This window comes from Columba livia, chromosome 10 (genome assembly GCF_036013475.1).
Source record: "Columba livia isolate bColLiv1 breed racing homer chromosome 10, bColLiv1.pat.W.v2, whole genome shotgun sequence".
NCBI lineage: Eukaryota > Metazoa > Chordata > Aves > Columbiformes > Columbidae > Columba > Columba livia.
The window spans coordinates 6679602-6697305 of record NC_088611.1 but is presented as its reverse complement, the minus strand read 5'-3'; the positions used below and the strand labels follow the sequence as shown (position 1 = coordinate 6697305).

At 43.2% G+C, this 17704-nt stretch overlaps 1 long non-coding RNA gene across 3 annotated transcripts in view; it reads left to right on the top strand.

Moving 5' to 3' along the window:
• The first annotated feature begins 6933 nt into the window (after nt 1–6933).
• LOC110362335 (uncharacterized) overlaps nt 6934–17704 on the top strand; it is a 43786-nt gene continuing 33015 nt past the window's right edge. For 2 of the 3 annotated variants that reach the window (XR_010475059.1, XR_010475057.1), the window contains exons 1-3: nt 6934–7316; nt 10268–11250; nt 12365–13128. This is a non-coding gene — a long non-coding RNA (uncharacterized LOC110362335). The remainder of the gene's footprint in view (nt 7317–10267; nt 11251–12364; nt 13129–17704) is intronic. The other variant, XR_010475058.1, reaches the window with a different exon arrangement.

Genomic DNA, 17704 nt, shown 5'->3' with positions numbered 1-17704 from the left:
CACTGGTCTGTAAGTGAAGGATGATACAGCAAAATGATTTGATTCTTGAACAGCATAGACTGCGAAAGGCATCAAAGCCTGTCAGCTGTCCGTCTTCACCAGCTAAACACCTGGGTAGGGACCAGGCAAGGGTGGAGCAGCCCCAAGGGCTGTTGTGTCACACACCATGTGTGTGACACAGGTTGACCAGAGAGACAGAAGTGACCCCTCAGGCCGAGGTGCTGGATCAGAGCGCCACGTCCATCAGTGGCCATGGATTCCTTACCCTCAGCATCTCAGCTGCCCCAGGAGGACTTCTGGCCATCAGTGGGGCTGTAGGACAATGTCCCCGGTTTGGTCACAACGTGGGCATGTGGAGAAGCTAAGCCATGGTCGGAGTTGCTGTGAAATGTCGAGCTGTCTGGTAGAGACTGAACAGCGGCCAACACAGTCGAAGGCTGAAGAAGCCAGTAGAGTTAGGGATCAGGTAGCTGACAGTTAAATTTTGGGTTGGTTAGATGTGGTGTGTAAATGGTTTCTTTAATTTACTGACTGGTTACTTTAATTTAGTGCAGTTTGTGAAAAGGCTCCTCCTTAACAACCTTAAAAGCAGTCTGGGACAAAATGCGGAACAGAAAGCTGCTTTTGGAGGAAAGATCAAAAAGTACATTTTTTTCTTATGAAACTCCTATTTTTTCTTCTATTATTTTCATATGATTTCATGGTCTGCGAATACCAGCAAAGTGGACTGTTACATGTCAGATCACGCCAGCTCTTCCAGTCATCTCATATGGTGTAATCCCAATACTGTATTTCATTTTTATTTACTTTAAATATTGCATTACATTTTATTTTCAGCTCAGAAAAGCTGTTATGCATTACCAAGAAATATTTTTATACTGTGATTAGATGACGTGATTAGAAAGTAATACTGCTATTGGCGTGTCACGCAGGTTAAACAAGAAACATAAACAATTAAATTAAAAAGTGTTTCAATTTGCCTCAGTATTAATTTGGAGGGGAATAATTTTTTACCATTTTAATTTTCTTATCCTTCAGAAGGAATTTTGAAAATGAACTGATTTTTAATTCTGACTTGTGATGCCCACTTTGGACTGAAATCAAATCTGGAAATAGTGATGCTTCAGGAGACGCTGAAGCCTCGTGCTCTGGTTTGTCATCATAACACTTTCTGCTGCAGCTTCTAATCAGGTGAGATCTGCAACTAAAATTGATAGAAACCCTGCCTGTGGAGTTTTGGCCTTGAGAAGTGTGCTGTGAACAAAAAATAATCAGGGAATCAATGCCAGAAAAAACCCATCATAGTCCGAAGAATTGTTTCTAAAGAAAAAACTGCACTGAAAGTACTAATGATAGAGTACAACCTATCTCTCAAAAGACATAATACAATATTGCATGAGAGAAAAACTTAGTATAATGTTACAGAAATAGATGAAATAAAATAATGTGATTGTTGAAATTCTGGTGTGTTTAAGAAACAGTAACACCATGGCAATTACAAGTCCAACCTGCAAGGGCAAGTCTTGTTCCATGGTAAACAGCTGAGTTTCAAGGCATTTCTTGGCATTCCTGTGATGCCCAGTTCCTGCTTACGCTCAGTATTGGGAATTGTCTCCCCTCGGGTTACACAGCCCCAGTGCTGTAGTTCTTGTCGGTGGCTTGGGGTCTGTGCAGCACCAAGTCTGCAGGACTGTGTCTGATCCGTGTTATTTTGTATGTTTACGCTATCCTCAGGTGGCAATCTCTTTCTCGGTAGGAGCTTAATTTTCCAGTGTCCTTTCAATAAGAACTGCGTGATCAGGTGGAAATGTTTTGGAAACTGATGCTAGCTGAGCTGCATGCCAGTATAAATTACAATCAGCTGTAATTATATGCTTAAGAAATATTATCTAATATGACAACCTGCTATTTGCTTCTGTGCAAAAACCCCACTGTTCACCTGATCAAGGAGATCTTTGTTTCTTTTGAATCTTCTAAAGAAAGTTGCATGTCTCTGGAATGTGTTGAAATGGTAGCCAACGTAAAGAGATGAGCTGTGTCTCCCATCACTTGGTTTTAACTACAAGTAACAAAAAAAGGGTTAAAAACCGTCCCTGCTCTGGGACAAAAATGCTCTTCTGGAGCAGTTAATTCAATCAATTGTCGACAGACAAATGACCTCATAAATCAAAGCAACCTATGGAGAGATCAGCGTGGAAATTGCAAGAAGATACTTCAGTGATAAAAGTTGTCTTACTGTGAGATTCAGTGCTCCCTCTGGCTGTTTGGGAGGAGTTAATGATGTGTGGAGTTAAACCCTCTGCTCTTCCCCCACACCCCGTGACTCGAGACAAGACCCAGTTTTCTCTCTCAGATGTAGGACTGACCCAAAACTCCTGCACCACAAGATGACTTGGGATAAAAGGAGTCCAATGAAGTCTGTTTTTCAGAGCAACTGCAGGAAATAGGTGCGAAATGATGACTTGTGTAATTTAAGTTTGAATTAAGAAAATCATAAGTAAGAGTAAGTTATTAAATCACAAGGAGGATAAAACAAGCAGCAAAATATGCTTCCGCAAAAGCTATTCCACTTGTGTGTATAAATTAGGAGACTGTGTGCTCAAGTAGAGAATTAGGCTGAGTTGCCTGCTGTTATGCATTTAAATGAAGCAGGAGCCTAGCAGCTTTTTAAAAATCTGGCCCTAAGTGTTGGGGTTTTTTTTTGTTTGGTTATTTGTTTTCCTCAGGGAAAAGATCATCTAATCAAATTAGTGCTTTAGAAGAAAGAATACTTTAATAGCAAACGTGAACGAGGAGCTCTAACTACTGATAAAAACTCCACTGTTTGGGTGAAATTTGCTGCCATTGGTAAAAGGCTGAAGTGGCTCTTTGCAGCCAAGTTGCTGGTGGAGATGGGAGCAGGGAGAAATGGTGCCATGATGTTAACAAAATGAATGGTGTTTCTGTTCTTGGGGTGGGCACTGATGGAAGGGTTGTTTTAAGTTTACTCACTTTCTTTGCCTTACATGCTGCTGCTGCAGAGCTGCACCGAGGTTTTTGAAGAGGTAAGGCCCTGGATGTCAGCTCAGCAGTATTCAGTCACAAGGTTTCTTCCTGTTAATGTTTCATTTCCACATGAGATTGCATACAGGTTTCTATAGAATTTCTCTCCTTTGATCTTTTGAACCGTGTTCTAAAATAGGCGGCAGAAATTTCCTAGAAAGTTTTGACCTAATTTCTTGTCCGTTTGAATAGACACAGTGGTGTTTAAATCAGCTGTGTCGAGGTGGTGTAAGGAAAGCAACCTTCCCCCAATCCGTTTGCAAAGAGGTTGTGCTTCAAGCACAGCACCACAGCTCAGGAGACTCAGCTCTATCCTCTCCTTGGCTTTTCAGCAGTTTGTTTCTCTCCCTGTAATAGGTAATTTTGCCAGTTTATCAAAAAGCCTTTATCTAAACATGCAGTTTCTGTGTGAGCTGATCACAATAGCCCATGTGCAAAGTATTTTTTGTACAAAGCACCTGTGTGTTTCACCTCCTATTGTACTCTGCCAATACCTGAAAATTATAATGTAATACAAATACTTTTCCTGCAGATATCAGTTACTAGCAGGGACTTTCAAAGTGAGTTCAGTCTAATTGCTGTTTTTTGGAGCTCTACAGAACAACTTATTTCATTTGAATATTAGGATTTTTAGGTCTGCAATTAGAAGAAGATCTGAAGGTGCCTGCACTGTCTCTGGGAAGGACATGGCTAGAAAGCCAGTCCAAAATTCAAACTTAATTCACTTTGCCTGCCCCTTTTTGGGCTTCATATTTACTGTCTGTATCTGCTGCAGCTGGAGATCCCCTGACAAGTGGAGAGGCAGAGGATAACGGGGAGCAAAGGTGCTGAGCCCCTGCTGCCTGCCTGTCTCTCTGTGCATTTGGGAGAGATGCAGGAAGCTGAAGGGAACAGTTTTCATTCCTGTCCTTATACGCAAATGCTTCTGATGCCAACTGGGAGCACTGGGCCATGCATGAAAGGAGGTTGCAACAGCCAGTGGCTGGGCAGCAGTCCTGGGAGTCAGAAGGTGTTCAGGAGGAGGGACTGAACCTCCCCACAGCCAGACATGCATCCAAAGCTGGAAGGAGGTTCTGAGTTTGTTCTTGCCATACACTGGACATGTTTTCATTTTTGTTGTTTTTGTAAAAGGCACCAACCGATTGCAGTTAAAACTGCCTATGTAAATATCTATATCTGCTTCAGTGTAGATGGGATTTCTGCTGTGCTACGTGCTTTGCATGTGCGCTGTCTCAGAGCTCACTGGTAACAGGCAAGAGACACTGAATCTGTTTGAATTATTACTGGGCCAGTGCTAACTTTCCAACTCCCGTGAAGGCCACTGTTGTTTTTAAAAGGGATGCAATGTGTCCAGATATTCCTGCTCAAAACCAATCAGCCTCTGAACAGTAGTTATTTCTGCAACTTCCACTGTGTTTTATGTCCTAGGCTAAACTAATCTATGACACAACTATATTATCTACAGGACAGAACACCACCTGATAAATCAACCCTCAATTTCAATTTTCCCTTTATTCTTTTTCCTTTTGTGTCCTGCTGTAGTTTCTTCATTCCCTCTGTATGTTAATCTGCTGCTTTGTATCTTAGAATTTTTAAGGCTCTTCCCTACTACCCAACTTCTCTCCCATCATCTGTTAACCTTCGTGATGCTCTCTTCCCTCTTCCCATGCTTTCTCCCCTGGGAGTTCTCTTTTGTGTCCTCCAGGACATCCTCTGCTGATACTGTTGGCTTGTTTGATACATCAGCAGGCAGAAAGATGACTTCAGCATAAGATAAGCCTTTAGGATGGTAGCCCAGCTTGGCCTTTGCACTGGTTGAATTGTTTCCATTAAATTAGTAAAACTATAATAAAGCAAAGTTTTTATATAGACAACCACAGAAACATCATGACTTTTCTTCCAAGTAACTTACAGCTATTTTGGAAAGAAACCAAATGTGCTATTTGTTCTCATTCTTCAATGACTTCAACACATCTCGTGTCCTCAAAACCTAAATACCAGTGCAGTGATGTGCAGGGGGCAGGCAGGAACAGTTGCGTTCATGTCCTTTTGAAATAGGACCCTTCAGTTTCTTCTGCAATAAGGAACTATATTGTGCTTATAGCAACAGCTTTAGCACTGCACTGTCCTCATCTTACCCTCATCCTACTACATCCTACAAAGACATGAGTGTGTTTGGAATGGATGATGCTAAAACAGAGTAAGGACTCAAAGATCTTTTGTAACACTTTAAATTTTATTGAGAACTTTATTGAGTAAAGCATAAGATGTGCAAAGGCCTGCTCTCTGGGAAGAAGACTAACAGCAGAAGATTTTTCTTTTGTTTTTTAGAGGTAGGAGAAGTGTTTGCGGTGTGTGTTTAAGTCCATATCAGTTTCAGAGTATTTCAGTTTGCAACATCCACTCCAGCTTCTTGCCATAGGAGCTGCTGGAAGACCAGCAGAGCACTGGGGTGTGGGAGTGATGGGGCTGGTGACTCCTCAGACAAGGAGGTGCCAAACTCTGCTTTGTTAGGTTTTAATTCTGCATTGTTAGGTTCTAACTAACTCTGCACTGTTAGGTTCTAGCTCTGCATTGTTAGGTTCTAATTCTGAATTGTTAGGTTCTAACTCACTCAGCATTATTAGGTTGCAATAAGAGGACACTTTCCTGCTGTTATTAATTCCCAAGCATCTTTCAGTGTGTTCTATTGGTGAACTGTGCTGGCTTTTAATAACCAAAATAGGTTTTAGTCTCTAAAGCGTGCTGATGTCTGTGGCTGGGCTCTGTGAGCTCTGCTCCCGCTGCTCTGCACTGGCAGAGTCAGCCCCACTGTGAGCCCCAGTCGCAGCTGCAGCCTTGGCCTCACCACCTACCATGGGGACGGGTTTTATTCCACCTCCTGGCCCTGTGCTGTGTTCCCAGTGCGGAGCTGGGAACCTCACCAGGTGAGGGGAGCCCTCTGCACCCCATTGCCGCAGCACGGGGACTGCTGGAGCCTGGCTGGGTGCTGCTGCTCCTGTTCTGTATCTCCAGGCTTTCTTAGCCCTGTGTGTCACTACACTTGTTTATACCATGTTAACAGCTTATCCTTTATGCGATGAGTTAGAGGCCTGCTAATCTTGCATCATTTGTAGTCCTGTCTAAATTCTGATCTTTACAACCGTTGCTCTAGAAATAACAGGATTAATCAAATGCCAGAAGATTACGAGAGCTTCATACCAGTCAAAATCTGTCTGGGAAAACATGTTAATCACTTCTCACTTAACCTGAGCACAGAACTGCATTTTGTATTTCCTCTCCCGTTCTTATCAGTGGCGTCTTGTGTAATGTGGAGCTCTGTTTTTGACAAATTCAGAAGAAATTACAGCGCTTCCTGCCTTCTTGTTTTACCAGACACACCTGTGTTTGGATTCCAGACATTTTTAGACATCCAACTTAAGCCTTTGTACAGAAGAGGCAAGATCTGAACACCGAAATTCGCATGTAGAAATACGATTGCAGAGAGTTACAGAATTATTTGTAAAGTTTACTAAGTACTGCAGAAAAGCAGTAGACAAGTCAAAGCAGAAGGGTAAGATAAACTAGTCAACAATCCATTTATCATTTTTTTACTAATTTGAACATAAAGCTTTTTCCGCAGTAAGCAGAATTCATTTCAAGCCTTTTAGCGTAAATGCATTTACTTTAACAGTACAAAATAAAAAAACCTGGATCTTTATTGCCATTTTGAGAATGTGAATAAAAAGAAAAAAAAAACACAAACGCTTTCCAAAGACTTAAGCTTTTTGTTGGTATCCAGTGAATTATTCTTGCTGCTAGAGCTGCTATGGAGAGGGTTGCTGCAAAACTTCCCCGATATTGAGCTGAACTTGAAGAAAATCGTGATGTGCCCTTCTGGCAACATCACCACACCAGGAAAGAAAATAAAGAAACAGAAGTTTTGGGTTTTTTTTTTCCTTCTTTAAGAACCTGAATATGCCCCACAACACCACAGATCAGTCCGTGCACACTACCTGACAAGTACATAGCTATCCCACAGTATATACGGTGTACAGATAGATCCTGTATTTGAATGCTCACTAATTAAAGAGACAATTAGCAGGAGACAAAAGAAGAAAATATATTAATCTGTTTTGCTCTTGTTTCCATCAAGGTAGCTACTGATACCTCACTGTTCTTTTCTATCTTCTTTGTCTGATTTTTAATTTACAGAATTACTCCACTCCCTATCACACTCATTGATTTGTTTTAGAAAGAGAGGAGTTGCCTTTACTCATCTGCACACAGCTCAGGTAAGTTTCTGTTTCTTCTTGATTTCTTAGTGATTTTACAGTGGGAGATGTTCCCTAGTGTGGTCCTCTAAAACTACTGGTATTTAATTAGAGGGGGGCAGACTAGAGTATATGACCATCTGGCTGCAGCTTCTGTGTATTGGCTTATACTGTATGGTGATTAGATCTCAGAAAATCCTTATTTTTGCATGAGACCATGTCTAGCAATTCAGGTCCTGGGCCAGGATGACATCCTAGATACAGCGCTACTGCAAAAACTCTCAAAAAGGCTTTGAATAATCATTATTATAAATGCTGTAATAGGGATTTCTGTGATTGTTATATAAATAGCTCCAAGGAGAGGCCTTATTAGGTAGAAGACAAAAAATCCATGTAACAAATATAGTTTCTCATGATCCTTCTGTCTCTGCAAGAGGGGCATGACTTTACATGTATATATCAGCCTCATTAATATAAAGGAAGATTGTGAAGAAAGCCTAAGCTCATTCAGACTTTCTCCACATGGAAGAGTCTGTAGGATAGGGAAAATATTCATTGACTTGCAGGAAACAATAAAATATCCCAAAGAAAATATAGAAGCCAATTGTGTCACCATTTGCAATCTATAAATACCCCTGTGGCAAACTCAAAAGATCTCAGTTTATTTGTGACTAGGAAATGGAGACCAAAAACAGCCTCATATATAAATACACTGGATTTTACAGCCTCATGATTTATTTTCTCTCCTTCAGCAACACGGGTTATACCACTGAAACAATACTGCAGTCATAATAGGAAAACTGTCCTGCTTGGGATTTATGAATTTATAAAGGATATAGTCAGTTTTGTTGTGTGATTCAACAGTAAATCACTACTCAGAAATGGCAGGGCACGCATCAGGTGGGAAGGTGCTCACGGAAGGATGCAGCGGGATTTCCAATGCAGCCGCTGGGCACCGAATGGTCATAAAGGCAACAGCGGCTGAGCAGGTGACCTGCCCCAAGTCCAGACAAAGTGCTTATTGAAGCACGCCAGTAGCCAGCACTAGGAAGATAAAGCTCAGAGCAAATATTTGGAGGGGGTTTTTTTATTAGGAAAACCATTCTATAAGGCTTGGATTTAACTTTATGATTGCTCCACCCTTTTCTCACCTCTTGGCTTACTTTCTGCCTGTGAATGGATTAGGACAGGTCACAGTTATATGCACATGGCTTTTATTTTCCTGCAAATTTAAGTTTCCGTTACTTTATCTCTGCATTATATAATACACAGTGTTTGATAATGTACTGCTGCATCTATAAAAGGGTTTATCCTCTTTCACAATTGAATCTGGCATAATAAATTTTATAAGGGGAGGGGAGGATGGAGGTTTCTGTCCCCAGCCTGATTGTCGCAGGGAGCGCTCCGCTTTCATCCTTGCAGAGGACGTGCATGTTGTGAGACATGTTTCCGAACAGCAGGCACGTTGCTGTATGTCGAGGCTCAGACTTCCAATGAGCCATAATCAGGCATTTCAGGCCCCCACTTATGCTGCTGAAGAGTTGGCCTGATTTCCAAAAGTACCAAGCAATCGACATCTCTTGATTTCACTGGGAACTAGTCAGTCCTCAACACATCAGAAACATATTGTGCTGGTTACTTAGAAACCTGCATATGATTTTCAAGTCTATACTCTGGCCCTGTCTTTTTTTCATTGCTGAAACTAGACGTGGTTTTCCTCTGCTGCATATGTTCTTCATATGCTAAGTATCACTTTTGCTTACTCTGCAAACAGTGGCTTTTCTGGTGCACTTGAGCCTCAGAATCCTGTAGATGAATACACGTTGTGTTCTCTACATCTGCCTTGGGGAAGAGGAGTTGAGGAGTCAATTTTGGTAACCATACAGCCGTTTACCCTTTACTGCATTTGTCAGAATTTCTCCAATTACTTTTGCTGAGCTGGAATTATTTTTTGGTCTCACCTGAGAGAGACCCTTCTGTCATTGACATGATTTATTACCACTGATGTCTACAGGTGACAACTCCCATTCCCATTCCCATTTTGGTATACTAGGTCCTCTGCTTGTTGTCTCTCATCCAAAAATCAGCCAAATGTCTGCTCTCCCCTCTCATCCCAGACCAAATAAGCCAGGTGCACATGGTGGCCACAGCACCCACCACAGAGAGGAGCATGTGGGTCACTGCTCTGCTGCTGTGGGGATGCTTATGGGGTGTAATGGAGTATAGGAACCTTGAATCTCGGCCATGTGTTGGAGCTTAGTCTCCCCATTGGCATCCCTTTTCTCATGATGGGGTGCACCAGTGCTGTCCCTGGCGTGCTGAGGATGACTGCAGAGATAACTGTGATTTATCAGCATCCAAGCACAAAATGGATAAATGCTACTAGACATAAAAATGACAGAATACCTGTAGCTCAAGTTAACAAACTAAATATAGACCAACAATGTGGTGTGTTGTGGCATGTGTCGGCCTGGGATGTGTTGTTGGATATATCCTGTCTATGTCATAAAATGTTATTATTTATTTCAGTTAAAACTGCTAAGGTCTATGTCTGGCTTTGCCTCCAGTTCTGAGCAGTGTGGGATTGAGAAGGGTACAGATAAGTCTGAGATATTCTGAAAGACAGCCATAAGAAAGATGAGAGGTCAGAAAAAAGTTATCTGTGAGCAAAAGCAGAGTTTTAGCAGAGGAAAGAAAAGTCTCAGCTATGACAGTAGCCATCCCGCAGGTGAAGGGACTACTTCCCTGTTGCCCCAGTCTCTTTCTCCATGAGCGCAAAAGCATGAAAATTTTGCAGCAAAGAAAATGCAAAGTGAATATGAGGAAATGTTTCTTGACTGTGTTGAGAGAGTTCAACAACTTGCATAGACAGGCTGTGAAGATTTTAGAGAATCAATTAAACAAACAGGTTTGGGATTGTGGGGCATTGTTTGATCCCTTACAGACCAAAGAAAGTGACTGTCTCTGTCCAGGGAACTGCAGATGCTGGAGATCTGCTGAGCCTGCAGTGCCAGTGGGTGGACGTGCAATGGGTGGTCCTGAGTGGAATGAAGCTCTGGAAGGAGGTCACTGAAGGAAGAAGGACAAAAGCGGATGACTCTTCACTTACTGGTGTGACTGGAGGTATCAGTGGTTTTTACAGCCAGGTGCTGGTTTCCTTCCATCTGATGACTGGGAGCATCCTGCTCTTCTGACTTACGCCTGAAATAATTCACAGGCTGGAAGAAAGAGTGAGTCTCTGGGGATGCTTCTTTTGCCTCTGCACCCAGGGGATTTCTTAGATGGTCTTGCAAAGCCTCTCCCAGCTCTCAGTTTTTACCTACCCATCATAGGAGCACTGTCCATCAAGGTAGTAGAGTGCCACAGAAACTAAATTTTGAAAAGGCAGCCAGAGCCCTGTAGAAAGCTGCGCAGGTGTTATTTTCAAACCAGAGAGCCAAACAGAGCCTTTATTCCCACATTAACTTGGGATATGTTTTTGTAAGCGTAACAGTGGAACAAGCTTGCAAGCAGCCTTCCTAAGGGCTTGGGGGATTTAGAGGTCCTGTCCCTCTGGCATCAGTCTTACGGCTTCCCTCACCTTTTGTCAGATACTGGGGGAAAGACTTTCTGTCTGGATAAATCTCTTCATTTCTTGAGCAGTTTCCCGTGCTGCTGGGCAGCAGCATGGGCCGTGCCCAGGAGCAGAGCAGCAAAAGAAGCATTACCAGGCCCTGATTTCTCCAGGGCACCTCAGCTGCTTAGTCCTCTATGCAAAGCACTAAGCAAAGGTTTTGTGCAGCCATCATGAGACTAACTTTATGACAGATGCTATTGATATTGTTCTGACACAGGAAGCATGTAAAGAATTAGAAACAGACTCCCCTGAAAGGAGTAAGACAACGGGATATATTACAGTATCAAAATGTACTTGACAGGCGGAATGTGTATATCACAGACTGAAAGAAAGTGTTTGGTAAGTGATAAATTTCATATTAAAATATATAAATCATCCACTTGGAGGAGAATTGGGCTCTCTGGGCAAGTAGCTTAGCTACTACATATGAAATGTTGCCTGTTTGAACAGATATATTCATTTCTGAACCTGATAATCATTGCCTATTTATTTTTATATTGGTTCCAGGGTAAAATTCAGAATTAGATGTATCATTCACAGCATCTGACAATACTGTGTCTGTTACTGGCTTGATTGTGTTATTCCGGTGTTGTAGTGTAGTGAAGAGTCCCTAGTTAATCAGTGTATCTATTGATTAATATATATTCCCATTACAGTAAATATATATCATAATAAATTAGATAATATAACCATAATAAAACTGCTGTATCCAGTATGTAACATACTACATCAAAATTAGGAATTTCTAATTGAAATTATATCCCCTAGTATAGCATTCTATAAATCAAAGGCATTTTCTCTAAAATCCATGCATCATTCAGAAGATTAATCCTCCAGCAACTGTAAATGTTTTCCTGCTACATTCACTTGGCTAAGCTGGATAATGGTAATAGCTGTGGAGTTAAATACACAATACAGTATGTTAGAGCTGATATAGTGGTTATTGCCACGAATTGCCACTGCTGATCACGCTGTGCCAGCCACTGAGCCACGGAGATGGTCCCTGCAGTGCGCCCACCGTGTCCTGTGAGTTGGGCTTCCTCAGCTCGCAGGGTTGAGAGGAGGTTGTGTGTACAACATACGTGGAAATATTTTGTCCTGTACTCTCAGACACAAAAAACTGAGACACAAGAAAAATGCTAATTTGAAAGAAACATTGGTGACGTGGATGCTCCCAGACCCACTGGTACTTTTCTCTTTTTTGCTTCCCGCTGGAAGCTTGGAAGACTTGGGAGGGGTGTTTTGTTTTCCCTCTCCAACATCCCAGAGCGCAGATGGGAACATCAATGGGAACTCCTCCTGTTAGAGGGCAGGACAGTGGCTGAACAGCGCTGCACTGACCCAGCAGCCTCGCGTGGACATCAGTCTGAGTGAGGGGATCCTGCCAGGGGACCAAGGAAGTGTATCTTGAGAGAAACGCCTTTCATGAATGATTTTAAATATGTTCCTGTAGGGATCATCACTGGCCCATCCATGAGGGTCTCAGAGGAGCTCCACTTTGCAGAGCTTGCAGTGAGGAGAAATACCAATTGCTCTGGAGTGAGGAGAGGATGAGAAGCAGCAGGTGAGACAGCCTGAGCTACCTTATGTTGCAGCAGCTTCACAAGATGTCCAGGCCACACACAGAAAACAACCTGGAGGTTACACAAACCTCTCGTCCTTACTTTGCATTTTTGAAGCAGAAGACTGGGCATTGGTCCAAACCCATAATCTGTGCAAGGGCGTGTCACAACAAATAAGAGAGGGATAATTAGAAATTTATGAAGTGGCTCTCTATAATGCTACCTACTGTTTACTTGCCAACAATCAAAATTTAGCAACTGATGCATTCTAAGTAGTATAAATTGGAAAAAAAAAAAATTCTAAACAGCTGATTTGCTCTTAGTTATGTGGGTTTTATTTGAAATAACCCTGTTTCCTCAGTGGGACCAATATGTGTGCACGTGTGTGTGTCTGCTCTTAAAATGGTACTGAAATGTATGAGAGCATAGGAATGCGGTGTAGCAGATAATAACTCTCAATTTCATTGTTTCAAGTGTTGTTTGCTTTTGATTTGGGGGGTTTTTTGTTTGTTTTTGGCTTTTTTTCTGCCTTTTTTGTTTGTTTGTTTTGTTTTTCCTAAGTCAGGGGAAGTCCAGTTCACTCAAGATAATAGCAGTCTGAGAACTATTCCTGTACTTTCTAGCAGTGTGTGAGAAGATACATGTGTTGTAAGAGGTAAGGAAAAAAAAAGGGTGCTTTAGCAAGATATTACATTTTACATTTTTGATGTGTTGTAACTAATACAGCTGCATGGATATTCTTATCCATGGGCGAATCTGAGAGTATTAATCTACCCACAGCCTAAATTACACCCACACAAAGATTTATTTTAAAAGTGAACACACAGAATGTAGCTCAGCATTAAGTATTTTTATAATCTTAAGAAACCCCCTGAAATCAGCAAAAGAAACTAACATGTACAAGCAAATAGTCATCTGATAATTTTTTCTCCATAAAATCAGACAAATTTTAAAATCCTTTATTGTTTAGTTACTTTTAACCCAACTGACATGATTCGAGCATCTTATTTTCTGCATAAGTAGTCAAAACCAACCATATGTCTAATTGCTTTCCCAAGTTGTGGTCGTTTTTGAGCAATTGTATCACTGGCTGTGTCTCCATCAGCAAGCGCTGTGGTGCCATGTATGTGGGGGTGAGGCCACAGGTGCTGAAGACCGACATCCACACTGTGCCTGTTCCTATGGGGCAGCTTCCCGTGAGCTCTGGTGAGGTCTCAGGGGCCAGTGTATGAGGTTCACGGCTCACGTGCATTTTTGGGTTTAGCTTGACCCCAAGGGGTGCAGCTGTCACACTCCCACACTGCTCTGCAGTGAGAACTGAAGCACAATAAGGGGAGGGCGATGGGGAGGTTTACATCCCCCTGATAACAACCACAAGGCTGGCATAAATGCACCCACTGGATACCCCCTGTTATGGGCCTGCTGTTGCAGCTTGAAAGGATATTCAAGAAAAATCACTTCCCATCAGTTTTTGTGATCTGATCGCCGTTGAGGCTAAACAGAGAACCACAAGGCAGGGACAGGTCAGGCTGCGCCGGGTCCTGCAAGGAAATCACCCCTCTCCTCCTGCCTTAACACAGCTGGACCTGGGCACTGTTCTCCACTTCTAGCATTTGCAGGGCCATTGTTTGAGGGAGAAGACAGGAAAACCCTGTGTCACAGACAAAAGGACTGTACATCATGGGGTAAATGATCCCTGAGCACAACCTGACAGGTATATGTGACACCTCAGCCTCGCTCTCTGCCTGATTTGGCTTCAGGCTATTTAAATCCAGGTCTCCCACCAATGAGGTCATTGCTCTGAAGAGTGTGCTCTCAGACTTCCTCTGTGCTTTCTGCCTGCTGTGGCAGCATGATGCTGTCCAGCCCTGCATCATCCGTGTGTGGAAGCACCTCTAGGCTGCCTGGTCGTGCCAGTGTTATGGCTGGGTGGTTTAAGGAGTTGACTTAAGCATGTGTAACGGTAATCCTGTTAGACATCATCAAGGTCCAGTCTGTGTCTGTAAAAAAAAAACATATTGAAATGCTGAGCGACAAGATGCAGCAAAATCTAAAGTATGGCTTTGTGGTGTTAATGCTTGATATTACTATGTGGAATAGGTTTTCATGCTGTGAACAGGGTGAATGGCAAAATGGATTCAGGTCTTTTTGTTTTCTTTTTGGCTTGTTATTATCTAGAGAAAAAGCACTAATTACTAGAAGGTAATAGCTAGTGTGTTACTTACCCTCTTAATTACTACCCTAATTATTAAGTGCAGAGATAACCACTAGTTAGAACATATTTGCTTTCTAAGATTTTCTTGTTTATCTGTCTTCCCACTCCCTCTTTTTAATGGCACTGACACCAGCAGAGTTGCTGAAGAGAGAATGCCAATAATTTCCCCTTGGGAAATGAGTCATTTTGAGCCTTCTGAACACTGTTATGATTTTCATTCTGTTGTAAAATGCTTTTCACCTTTGAACTGTTGGCTTGTGTTAGATTCTGACATTAAAGCACCAACATTTGAAATTGGAAGGAGGAACTCAGGGGACCAGAAAAGGTCACCTCAGCAGCACAAGGTCTTGCTCAAGGGCTGCTTTCTGGAAGGCGCCTGAACAACATGGTCTTTGGCTGCCCGTCTCTAAATCCTGAAGCATTCAGGTGTCTTTTTGGGATGTACTTCGTGTAACCCCACCGATAACGTCTCGCTCTCCATCCTTTGGAGGTGGAGGCTGTGGTATCTGGATGCAGTTGTCCCATGTGTCTGCACTGAGCCCAGGAGTGCGGTACCCACTGCAGAGGAGCAGGTGTCTGTTCGAAGTTCAACTACGATAAAGTGAAATGTCAAGAAATTACATGTGGATTCTTCATAAAATAGCTATTTAAATACGAAATTAAGCATAAATACCTGCCAAAAATCCTATATTGAGGTGATTGGTATATATGGGCCACTGCCAGAAGTTGTAATAAAACAACCTTTTTATGGAATCCTAATAACTCTTTCCATGGAGTGGCACATTGTGAGCGACCAAAGCCAGTGATCGAAGATTCGTGGCAGAGGGGAAGAAAGATCTCTTGATTACAGAGCACAGTGTACAGAAGTTCCTGAATTGGATATGCTGTAGCACACCAGAAAAAGTACTTTGTTAGCTGTAAAATCTAATGGAAGGAGCAAGACATCCCTGTTCATTCTGACCTTAATTCTTGGCAGTGTGGATTACAAAATGCTTAAAGGATGTGGACTAGAAAAGATGTGTTACCTATATGTACAGTTACTGTTTCTATAGCCTTATTAGTATGCACAATGCCTCACACTGATTTGACATTGTCTCTACCCTGAGGAGCTTGAAATCTAAAGGCAAAACCCTGTGACCATCTGAAATCTGAACATTTCAGGGAAGGCTCTGAAAAAAGGATTCATGAGGCTGTGAACAAATACGTTTTAGCTGACATGTCAAAAGCAGGGATCAGGCAGGGAGACAGAGGTAAACAACTGGAGCGGAGGAGAAAAATAGCAAAAGAGTCCTAATTGTTGTCAGCTTCATTGCAGCCTTGTTCACCTGGAGAGACTTCGCTACCTCTCTCTTGGTGAAGGTATTTCTGATTTACACTTACCTAAGTAGGAACATCTTCCATGCTTTTACCCAACACAGCTGCTGCTGGAGTGGTTTTAACTCCTTGGTCCCTTTGCCTTGTTCAGTGTTTGGGGGTGCACAGGGCCCCTGAAGGAGCAGGCACCAGCGCAAGCAGAGGCAGGAGGGCAAGCGACTGGTCGTGCTGCTCTCTGTGGGAGCCCATGTGGAAGAGCTGCACACGGGAGAGCTTCCTGCACCTGAAGCTGGTCCCGGTCGTTCCAGCAAAGTGGTGACCTTCCACAGGCATTTTTGACATTGAGCCTTTCTGGTTTTAGTCCTTTTAGGTCCATCAGGTACAAGCAGTTGCAGTGCCACTGTGGCCATTTTACAAGAAGCTGCTGCCCTCAGTGTCTGTCTCTCGTCTGATGTAAATGCTCAAAATTTCTTTCTTTCTCTCTCCCCCCCCTCTCCCTCCCTCTCTCCCTCCCTCCTCACACCACCACTGGCTTAGTGACCCGCTACCATGAGTGCCCCTTTGGTGACACACTCTGAGTCCCTCCTGTGGTGCAAATTGCAGAGGCCTCAAAAGCAGTTTGCAGGGCGTTAAGAGCCAGTGTGGGTTTCTTTACATTCATGAGCTGGAGCTGCAAAACGGAGTTTTGCAAACCAAGATACTTGCCAGTCTCAGATATGTGCATGCAGGAGAAAACCAGTGTGTTTGCACTATTGCTTGGAACCTGTCAGCCCATGGGGCAGCTGCATGTGGACCCTGACCTTAGCACAAGCTGTAGCATCCCGCAAGCTCCTGCCTGTGTCCTGCCCCTGTGCACAGGCCACATCACTTGGGTGTTCATGCCACATGGCACACATTCACGTGTTGTGCAGATGTATCTTCCACTCAGCCAGAGAAAACAGCTACCTCAGGGTAAAGCCACTGCACTGGGGGATAAATAGAGCTTTGGGGATGATCATAATGTGCCCAAAGGTTTCCTGAGAATAGCAGTGATGGCAGAGATTGAGTCAGGATGAGAAGCAAAGGAAGCTTTTTTGGTCTGTGACCTGGAGGTCTGGAAAACAAAGAAACCCCCCACCTACTTTCTTAATTAGGCAGAAAATTCTCCAAGGCAGCAAATAAATGCCCAGGCTGGGACGGAGGCACCCCGTGGAGCCGGCACACGCTCCTCTGGCTCTGAGCTCATTGTCAGCCCTCTGCAGCCCCGCAGCCCTGTCCCCTGCCCCGGCGGGGCTGCAGCCCTGTCCCCTGCTCCAGTGGACCCGCAGTCCTGTCCCCTGCTCCAGCCACCCCGTGCCCTGTGTGCCCCAGCACAGCTCTGCCCTTGCGGCTGCTGTGTGTTTGTGGGGTGTTTCTGAGCTACAAAGAGCGCTCAGTTTGGGCTGTGACAGGAGTGCAGGTTAACTATCACATGATTGAAAAGCCTTTTCTCTTGTTCCCTTCTGATTAGACACAAGTTCATTACTGACAGTAGGAAATGTTTGGTTTCCCTGAAAGACACTCAGCCTGGGGAAGAGATGGGTTTCTTTGTGGAAGGCCAGGTATGATCAGTCCTTTCAATTCTCCTCTCTTGGCAGTACTGCAAGAAACAAAAGGCTTCAAAAGATACCCCCCTTTCTGTGCTGGGTTTGTAATAGCTCGTTTTGTTTTCCTTTTTTCCTTT